The sequence below is a fragment of the Vigna unguiculata genome, chromosome 9 (genome assembly GCF_004118075.2).
Source record: "Vigna unguiculata cultivar IT97K-499-35 chromosome 9, ASM411807v1, whole genome shotgun sequence".
In the NCBI taxonomy this organism is placed as follows: Eukaryota; Viridiplantae; Streptophyta; class Magnoliopsida; order Fabales; family Fabaceae; genus Vigna; species Vigna unguiculata.
Genome location: NC_040287.1, coordinates 23,718,515 through 23,729,366, shown reverse-complemented (window position 1 = coordinate 23,729,366; position 10,852 = coordinate 23,718,515). Strand labels below are relative to the sequence as shown.

General features: G+C 37.1%; 1 long non-coding RNA gene across 1 annotated transcript; it reads right to left on the bottom strand.

The window, feature by feature from the left end:
• Window positions 1-8,727: 8,727 nt before the first annotated feature.
• On the bottom strand, window positions 8,728-10,596 carry LOC114196211. The gene is made up of 6 exons (XR_003606636.1): window positions 10,485-10,596; window positions 10,156-10,247; window positions 9,913-9,982; window positions 9,663-9,781; window positions 9,488-9,572; window positions 8,728-9,024 (listed from the first exon to the last, which is right to left on the bottom strand). It is a non-coding gene; the product is annotated as an uncharacterized LOC114196211 (long non-coding RNA).
• Between the last annotated feature and the right edge of the window lie 256 nt (window positions 10,597-10,852).

Genomic DNA, 10,852 nt, shown 5'->3' with positions numbered 1-10,852 from the left:
CATTTGGTAAAATAATCAACGGCTACGATTAGAAATTTTACTTGCCCCTTGCCGGGTGAGAAGGGGCCGAGGATGTCCATTCCCCACTTAACGAATGGCCATGGGGATAGTATGTGGTGTAGTTGTTCCTGTTTCTGATGAATAAGGTTGTCGTGCTTCTAGCATGGCTTGCACTTCTTGACATGATCCTGGCAGTCTGCTTCTATAGTGGGCCAGAAGTATCCGGCTCTGAGAACTCTTGTAGCCATGGTGCGTGCGCCTGAATGATAACCACAAATTCCTTCGTGTAATTCTTTGATGATATATTGGGCTTGCTCTGCCGTGACACATTTAAGTAGGGGTTGGCCGTATCTGTGTTTGTAGAGGTCATCGCCTACCATAGTGTACCTGGCGGCTTTAGCCAGCCAAGTTTTGTCTGCGTCGAGGGGGGTTGCCGGTTTTGAGGTATTGAATATAGGGGGTGGTCTAGTCTTGGGTTTGGGAGCGGGTGACGTTGTTTGCTGGGGTGTGGGTTAATGTTTGGCAAGTGTGTGTGATGGAAGGTGTGGAGAGTGTTTGTTGTAGTAGGGATCGATTACGGTTTCTGAGTTTGGTGCTGGCCAATTTGGAAAAGATGTCGGCCCTGACGTTGTCGGTTCTCGGGATGTGTTCGACACAGACTTGTTCGAAAGCGGATTGAATAATCGCACGGACCAGATGGTAATACTGTAGGAGGATGGGGTCTTTGATTTGGAATTCATCATTTAGATGACCTACGGTGAGTTTGGAGTCAGTTTTGCATGTTAACTTCTTGACGCCGACTTCATGGGCTAGGGAAAGGTCGGCGAGGATAGCTTCGTACTCGGCTTGGTTATTTGATGTTTTGAAAGCAAAGTGAAGGGATTTCTCGATGAGGATGTCATTGGGGCCTTCTAAGACGATGCCAGCGCCGACACCCCTTGGGTTTGAGGAGCCATCTACATGAAGCGTCCACTGGTCCTCAACGGGTGTTTGTTGTAGGTCGTTGACGAAGTCTAAGAGACACTGGGCTTTGATGGGGCTGTGGGGTTCATAGCGGATGTTGAATTCTGACAATTCCACGGCCCATGATGACATGCGTCCGGCTAGATCCAGCTTTTGTAATATTTTTTGGATTGGGTAATCGATCTTGACGGTTATGGTGTGGTTTTGGAAATATGGGCGTAGGCGGCGTGCTGCGTGGACCAAGGATAGGGCTAGTTTTTCTACCATCTGATACCTGGTTTTAGGGTCTTATAGTGTTCTGCTCACAAAATACACAGGATGTTGTGTGCCTTCTACTTCTTGAACAAAGGCTGCGCTGACGGTATAGTCGGTGGTCGTGATATATACCAGCAGGGGTTGGCTGGTGTCTGGTTTGTGGAGGATGGGGGGTGAGGTTAGGGTTGTTTTGAGTTTTTGGAAGATCTGTTCACAATCATCAGTCCACGTGAACCGAGCGGATTTCTTTAGGAGCTGGATTATGGGTTGAGTTTGTTCCGCTAGTTTGGGTAGGAAGCGAGAGATGGCCGTGAGGCGGCCGATTAGGCGTTGGACTTCTTTGACAGTAGTGGGGCTGCGAATTTCGATGATAGCCTTGCACTTTTCAGGGTTAGCCTCTATGCCGCATTGGATTAGCATGAAACCAAGGAATTTACCCCGGTCGACATGGAATACGCATTTGTCGGGATTTAGGCGAAGGTTATATTGGCGCAGCGCGGAGAACACTGCCTCCAAGTCTTCAGCGTGTTGATGATGGCTTGGGGACTTGACAACCATGTCATCGACGTAGACTTTGACACAATGTCCTGTTAGATGGCTGAAGACTTTGTCCATTAGTCGTTGGTAAGTTGCCCCGACGTTTTTGAGGCCAAAGGGCATGACCCTATAGAAGTAGTTGGCATCGTCTATGATGAAGGCGGTCTTGTGCATATCTGCTCTAGCCTTGGGGATTTGGTTATAACCTGAATATGCATTTAGAAAGCTAAGCACCTTGTTTCCTGTCGCGCCGTCTACGAGTCGATCGATGTTGGGTAAGGGGTAGGCGTCGCGAGGGCAAGCCTTATTCAAGTCTGTGTAGTCTACGAACATCCGCCATTTGCCATTGGCTTTCTTTACCAAGACAACGTTAGAAAGCCAAGTGGTGTATTGAGCTTCTTCTATAAATCCTACGCTCAGTAACTTGTCGGCCTCCACCTTGGCCGCTTGTCGACGTTCTTCCCCAAGCTTGCGCTTTTTCTGGGATACGTAGCGGGCTTCTTTATATATGGAAAGCTTGTGGGATGCCACCTGGGGGTTTACTCCAGGGAGGTCGACAGCTGACCAGGCGAAAAGATCTATGTTGTTGATGAGGATGGGTGTGATTGTGGCACGCTCATCAGAGTTTAAACTGGTGCCTAAGTTAATAGAGTGGCCATTGGGGAGCTCCAGAGGAGTGGTGTCCTCGACTGGTTCGAGGCGGACATCCCGACCTATTCTGGGGTCAAGGTCCTCGCCGGATAGGGCTATGCGGGAACCAGGGGGTCGTTCGATATGGTTGGTTTGTTGGATTGGGAGTTGTGGTCGTAAGCTTGCCATATAGCACTCGCGTGCCAAGCATTGGTCACAATGTATGGTCAGGATGTCGCCAGATGGGGCAGGGAACTTCATGGCCAAGTGAGGGGTAGAGACGACTGCGCCAAGTGTATTGAGGGAAGGACGGCCCAGGAGTATGTTGTAAGATGTTGGCGCGTCGACTATAAGGAAGCAGATTGGGATGGTTTTGGTTTGGGTTCCTTTCCGAAAGACGGTATGGAGGTCTATGTAGCCCCGGGTGGATACTTGTTCGCCGGAAAAGCCGTATATGGGCTCATCATATGGGATCACGGCGGTGTTAGGAAGTTGTAATTTTTGGTAGGTGGCCCAGTAGAGGATGTCAACTGAGCTGCCTTGATCCATAAGGACTTTCTTAACGGCATAATTTTCGATTTCAACGGTGATGACCATGGGGTCATCCTACTGGTGGTCGAGGCCGTGGAAGTTGTCATCCGTGAATACGATGGGGGGCATACGGCGTTTGTGGTGGGAATGAGGGATATGGTTAATGGATTGTATATGGCGGAGGTGTCTCTTTCTGGCAGACGAGGTGGAGCCTCCACTTGCGAAGCCATCAGAGATGGTGTTAATGATGCCTCGTAAGGGGGGGGGGTCGGCAGGGGTGATGTCGGTGCGGGCGGGCTCTGGCTGTTGATTGTTGGGTTGGGTGGGGTGGCTATTGTGATGAGCGTCGTTTGGTTGGTGTCTGTGGTCAGGTCGCAGGGGGTGGCGGGATCGGGAGGAGGAGGAATGGTCATCCCTACGGATGAAGCGGCGAAAGTGGCTAGCACGGACCAGTTCTTCTATTTTATCCTGGAGCGCTTTGCATTCTTCCGTAGTGTGACCATGGTTGCGATGGTACCGGCAATATTTGGTCATGTCGGCATTGGGAGGTGTGGTTGTCTTGCGTGGTGGGGGGAGGAGGTCAGCTTGGAGGGCCTCGTCTAGAATGAGGGAGCGGGCTACTGTGAGGGGGGCGTATCTGGTGAAGCGAGGTTGGCGGGGTTCGCGTGGGCGGGTATCAGGGCGTGGGTGAGGTTGTGGGGTGGGGTTGGAGGTGGGGTTGGAGGTGTTAGCGGCGTAGTCGTTGCAGAATTTGGTGTGAAGGGTTTGCATTTCCTCCATGCGGACGTATCGACTGCACGTAGCTTGAGTTCGGGCATGGAGGCGGGTGGGTGGAGGTAGACGTTGTTGGTGAAGGGGCCGGGTTGTAGGGTAAGAGTCATACATTGGAGTATCATCTCCTGGTTGAGGTGTGGTGTACGAAGGGCGGCTTTACTGAAGCGATCGATGAACGCTCTGAGTGGTTCATTGAGTTCCTGTCTGATACCCAGTAGGGATATGGTGGTGGGTTGATGTGGGCGGCTTCCAGCGAAATGGGTGGAAAACATGTGGGAGAGGATGTCGAAACTATCGATTGAGTAGGTCGGGAGAGTGGTGAACCATTCTAGGGCAGGGCCTTTGAGGGTGGTGGGGAAAGCTTTGCAAAAGACTGCTTCTTGGGATGTGTACAGGGCGACATGGGTGATGTAGACTTTTAGGTGTTCGTCAGGGTCGGTTTCGCCGGTATAGCGATCCAGGTTGAATGGTTCCCACTGGGCCGGGAGAGGGGTGTTGGCGATAAAATCCGTGAATGGGTGGCGGCGTCTAGGCTGGTGAGGGGGGGGCATGTGGGGCGGGGGTGGGTGGTTGATCATGGCAGGAAAGGTGGAGGTGATGTTGTGAGGAGGAATGTGGGTTGTGGGAAGATATTGTGGGTTGTAGGGTGGGATATGTGTGGTATGGAGGGCGGTGGGTATGTTGTAGGGGGCGTGGGTGGTGGGGATGGTGGGGGCGGGAGTTGGGGGTGCGGTGAGCCCCGGTTGACCGGATGGAAAGTGATGGGGATGGGTAGAGGTAACGGGTGTCTGTTGGGTGGTGGTGAAGGTGTGGGGGGTGGGATTGTATTCACTTTCTTCCTCTGTAGGCTGGAAAGCCGGAGACTTCACAACTTCAAAGGTTTCTTTGGCTTTTCCTTTCAGGTTGGGATCCGCCTCGATCCTTCGCCTGAGGCGAGAGTTCTCTTGTCTCAGCGCCTCCATTTCTTCAGCACTGCGCTTCTTCAGGTCTGCGAGTTCTTGTTGCATCTTTGCTTGGCCGTCTAGGATGGCGGCCAAGTCGGGGGTGATGCTGGGAGGTCTAGAGGGACCAGCATCCGCTTGCTTGTTCGCTCCAGCTCTGCTGCGGGTAGAAACCATCTTCAGAGAAAAAACGGGTACTAAAGGTGTTCGTCTCGTGCCCCACGGTGGGCGCCAATTGTTCCTGCAGAAGAACAAATAAGATAGATTAGGCACAAGCGTCACCTTACCATGTAGTCCGCTATCTCCTCAGTTCGGTCGATACATGTTAACTTGAACCCAGGAGGGGTTACCTGCAGAAGAGTCTTCGAAGCTCAAGTAAGTCAAAGTTCTCCTAAAGTCAAATCAGTGATTAATGAATGCGTACCTTTAAATGATGGGGTCCACGCGTATTTATAGAGCATTAATGACGTTTGACCATTTCATGGGCTGGGCCTTGACTTGGGCTCTAGGTGGGGCTTGCGAGTGGGCCAGGGCCCAAACCCAGGCCCTTAAGATTTATTGATTGCGGGGGCTTCTATCATAATGAGTGTATTGAAGTGGTCGGCTTAGGCTGTAATCTTACCAGATATGCTCGAGTAGTCGGTCTAGACCGACTACTTGCCTTGATGGCTTATGTTGGTGATATGAGGTGCAGGTTGTCCCTTTAGACGTTTAGTTTAGATTAAAACCGGTACAAGTTAGGCTAACTCGGCCTAGGCTGGATACTTGGCGGCCTCGATATGCACATTGTTTACTTATTTGGTCGAGTTTGGCTAGGTACGGTACACCAGTCCCCCAGCCTTGTCCGATATGAGTTGTCGGTCAATGATGATATGTGTTGATAAGCTAGCGGAACCGGCTAGGTGTGATACAAATGTAAACATATTATACATTATGGAATCCATACAAAACAATTATAATAATAATAATAATAATAATAATAATAATAATAATAATAATAATAATAATAATAATAATAATAATAATAATAATAATAGAATTATAGTAATATTGCTACTTATACTAAATATTCATTAATACTAATCATATCAATACTAATCGATACTAATAGTAAAATAGTAATAATATATAGTATTAGTTAAGTGAAAAACAATATTCTTACATAATTAAAATTTATACCATCTACGTGAAATGTCGGTCATTGTTAATATAACAATATAAAATATAGGTACATTGTGTGTTATGAAACTCGTAAAAAAAAAAAAAATTCATGAAATTAAGATTGAGTTTAAAATTTGTTAATAGAAACACAAATAGATATAAACAATTTAGAAAATAATAATAATAACCATATAAAATTTGAAAAATAGTTAAACTTGAAAAATATTATAAAAAAAAGTAATATATATTAACGGGTGCTAAAGTAATATGTATAGGCGTACAAAACAATAATAATAAGAATAATAAATAATATAAATAATAAAGATAATAATATTACTAAATATTCATTAACGCTAATATTGACAATAATAATAACAATAATATTACAAAATAATAATAATAATAATAATAATAATAATAGTAATAATAGTAGTATGACAAAAATTTAAATAATTAATCACATGTATTTTTGTAACAAAATAATTAAAATAATATTATTATTTTATAATAACCTTTTAAATGAAAATAATAAATTGTAATAAGTCTTTTTAGTTTTCAATAAATATAAATTTTAACTTCTAATAAGTATTAAAATAGTAGCATTAAGAAATTATGAAATTCATAAATTAATTAAAACAAAGTATAACAATTCATTATATTTATAATAACAAATAATAATAGTAAAAATAAAATTAATAATTGAAAAAAGTATGAAAATAAAAGATAATTATTGAATAAAGTTATAATATCAATAATAGATATATTGCAAATGAAGGAAGATGATGTGAATTGATTCTTCAATATTTTTTCATAATCAAATAATCACTATGATTAAAATAATTTATCTTCAGTAATTATAAAAATAAATTAATAATAAAACTGAATTTATGGATAAATATAATAAAAATTAATAAATATTATCAATAAATATTAATTCAAAATTCATTTAGTAATAATTAAATAAATAATTTAAAATAAAATATATTTATTGATTGGAGTAATAATAATAATAATTATTATAATAATATTATTGATTACCAACTAAAACTCCATTCATAATTAAATAAATTTAAAATAATTAAATAAATTAACTAATTGATAATAAACCTTTAGAAATTAATCATATAATTATTAATTGCAAATGTATAAATTTAAAAGATTTCAAAACATATGAAAAAAAGAACAATTCATGATTAAAAAATTAAAAACAATGATTAGAATTAATTGGTTAATTAATGAATTTTTTTTAAAAACAAATCATATAATTATTATTGTATAAATCAATTCCAATTTGTATACGCACAATTCATTGCTAAATTGAATTTTTTATTTATTTAGATTTCAATCTTGATTATTAAAAATAATTTCTTTATAAGCTTCTTTATTACAATATTATTTAAAGTAACATTACTTTTTATATTTATCTATATAAGAATAACCATTATTTGTTGTGAGATATATAGATCGTAAAATTACACTAACTGAAATATTAATATAAACTTTAAATTTAATAATTAAATATAACCATTTAAAACGATGATTACGATATAAATTTATGACGATATATCTTTTAGATTGAAAATATATATTATATTATATTATAGTAAAATATATTTAATTATTGTACAATATTATATTATATTTTATTATTAGGAGTTAGTCACTTATATAATAATAATAATAATAATATTAATACCAATAATATAATTGTGATTAAAACAATTTGTCTCCATTGTAATTAAAAATATATATATATAAATATTGTTACTAACCTCCTAAATAAAAATAATAAAATATAATAAATATTTTTAATTTTTAATAAATACAAATTCATCTTCCAGTGAGTAGTAAAATAGTACTATTAAGAAATTAATAAATAAAAAAAATAAAATAGAGCAGCTAATTATAATTATATTAACAATTAATAATAGTAAAAATAATGTTAATAATTGAACAAAAATATTCAAAAGGAAATATAATTATGAAATAAAATTATAATATCAATAGTAATGATAAATATAGAATTAAGGAAGAGAATGTAAATTGATTCTTTGATATTTTTTTCAAAATCAAATATAATTACTATAATTAAGATAATTTCTCTCTACCATAATTGTAAAAATAAATTAATATTGAAACTGAGCTTATAAATGAAAATAATAAAATTGTAATAAATTTAAAAGATTTCAAAAAGTATGAATAAAAATCAATCCATTCATAATTAAAAAATTAAAAACAATTAATAGAATTAATTGGTCAATGAACAAAGATTTAGAAACAAATTATATAAGTATCGATTCTAAAAATATTTAATCCTTTAAAATTATTCTCAATCATATTTCAAAATAAAATAATTATTATTTTGAAAAGGTGAAATTTATACAAATTTAAAATAGAAATAATCGATTACAGTTTTATGAGTTTGGTAATATGAATGGCAAGAGCTCGTAAAAGTAGAAGGACCAATATCTTTGAAATCAATCAATTTGAACTAAAAGAGCAAATTGCTTTTATTAAACTAAAACATCAATCTCTATTTTTATCGTTTTTCTTATGCAGAATGTTTATAGTGTCACATTATTTTTCTTTAAAATATTTTTTAACAATAATATTACCATGTCTTTTACTTCCTTATCCTACCTATATATTATAGTTAACACATTCAAAATTTATTTATTCAAAATAAGTTGAATTATATTATTTTTCCTAAATAAAATTAAAAAAATTGATAGGCTAGTTCCTAATAAAATTGAGGCAATGTTTTGCCTTTTCTTCATCAGGTTGAAAGAGATATCTTACCATAATATTTTCGAAAGACACATGTAGAAAAAGAAAATAAGATAAATGAAGTTTGTAAAGATTGTCCAATTTGTAAGATCTCTCTTATGCTACTACTCTAAGATTACTTAAACAGAAACTTCTTACATTTATCTTTGTATAAATTTATCCAAATAAATTCAATACAAGTAAAGAAAACATAATATGAATATGAAGCAAGTAAAGCCATCCAATTTTGATCGCATCTCGTAAGAATGGCATAAGTTTTTGCTGATTTGGCAAATCAAACCCACGTATAGGAGAAAAAAGAAATAAATACTATATAATCCCAATTACAACTTCAACTTTTCACCATTAGTCTGACATGAAACTATTACTTGGGACCAATGTCCTTAAGTACACATATGCTCCTCTCCCATAGCAGATATAAAAGACAACCAAATCCATCACTGATCTGCGTCATACAAATTAACATCAATATAAGAATAAGCAAATTATGAAAGTTTAACAAAGAAACGAAAAATGTTTCTTTCAGGTTTGGAGATACAGGGAGAAATCAAATGCATTTGTTAAGAAAATCCATTTCAAACATTTAACCATAAATCATGAAAAAAGAACAAACCTTTAACCACAAACCATGAAACCCATTACAAAACTTTAATAAGAAACCATCAAACATGAACAAACCTTCACAAACTTAGCATATCTTTGTCGTATAAAAGGTAAACATCCAATCAAGATTGCATACAATAAAACACAACATGACCATGCATCTAATGTTACAACATCATAGACCTTATTACGACTTCCACAAGTTGTATGCAGCAATCCATCTCCCTAGAAATTTTCACATGGTTAAGCCAATAAGAAAACCCATATGCTTTACCTAAAGTGGTTGAAAGCATATAATATCTTACCTTAAGATGTTGGGGTAAAACACTAAGAACAAAATAAATTATTTTCAAGTTCTTTTTTTTCGTGATCCACCAGTACATTCTCAAGCTGCAAGGACATAACAACATTTGTGTGAAAAACGCAAGACCAAAGATAACCATGTGGTGCAATTTGAACTTGAAAATGGAGAAAAAGAACCTTGAGATCCCTGTGGAAGACACCTTTAGTGTGACAGTAGCTCCCTGTTGGAACAACTTTCTACATTCACCTTTGACGTTTACCTTTGCCTGCCTCTGAATATAAAATTCATCAAATGCCTAAAATGCATCAATGACAAAAATATAGTCTTCATTAATTTATATTTTTTTACATGGAAATTCAAATATCAGTTATTCATAAGATAATAAAATTATTATTCATGAAGTATGAAATAGAAAAATTAGTATACCTTCCCTGAATAACACCTGAAGATTGCTTCAAATGGGATTGGTCTTGTGAAATATACAATTGTATAAGTGCTATGCAATAAACATATCATAATTTAGTATAGTGTGATAAGAATAAACCAATCTTACGAAAATGATAAACAACCTAATACATATAATAGTAGAAAAAACCAAGTTCATGTAAATACCATTTACAATCATTTGAAGCCTAATTAGTAAACCATGTGATGGCTCAGAAATCGTACTTTAGAAAGAAGAGCCTTAATTCTCAGACATTAAATCCAACTCCAACATCCTCACTAATCAGACACGGATTCCACTTGATGAGGGGTCTACACTGCCATTGTATGTATGATTTGAAAGAAAATTGTAAATAATACAAACACACACGATAAATCTACTATAAATAGTAAAAGAACTGAGATGTAATGGTTGGATCTACAACAGCATATCCAACAACTACTTGAATAGGTAAATAGTGCAATTCAAAAGTCACAATCATATACATTAAGGTATACCCCATGACTATTTTTTCACCAGAATAAAACATGAAGCCTTAGAAGTGTAGTGTTACCTTACAAATGTAAAGATAAACATTTTTTTCACCGATATTTCAGAAGGACTGCACCAACATCTGGACATATGGCTTTAACTCTCTAACAATCAAACTAATGAAGCTCATCAACCTAGGAACAGGGAAAACACGAAAATTTGAGATTTAGAAAAAAATAGTATTAGCAAAGATAAACAAAAAAAAAAATAGAAGAATAACCTTCAAGTTTATGGTGATAAAAAATAAGTAGAAAAAAATATAACCTTCAAGCTTCAACCCAGGAAACACAAAAGAACACAAAAATCTTATATGCCAGAAAAAGAAGAAGAAGAAAGAAACAAAAAAGTAGTTGAAGAAGAACCTTACCTTCAAGTTTATGGTGAAAAAAA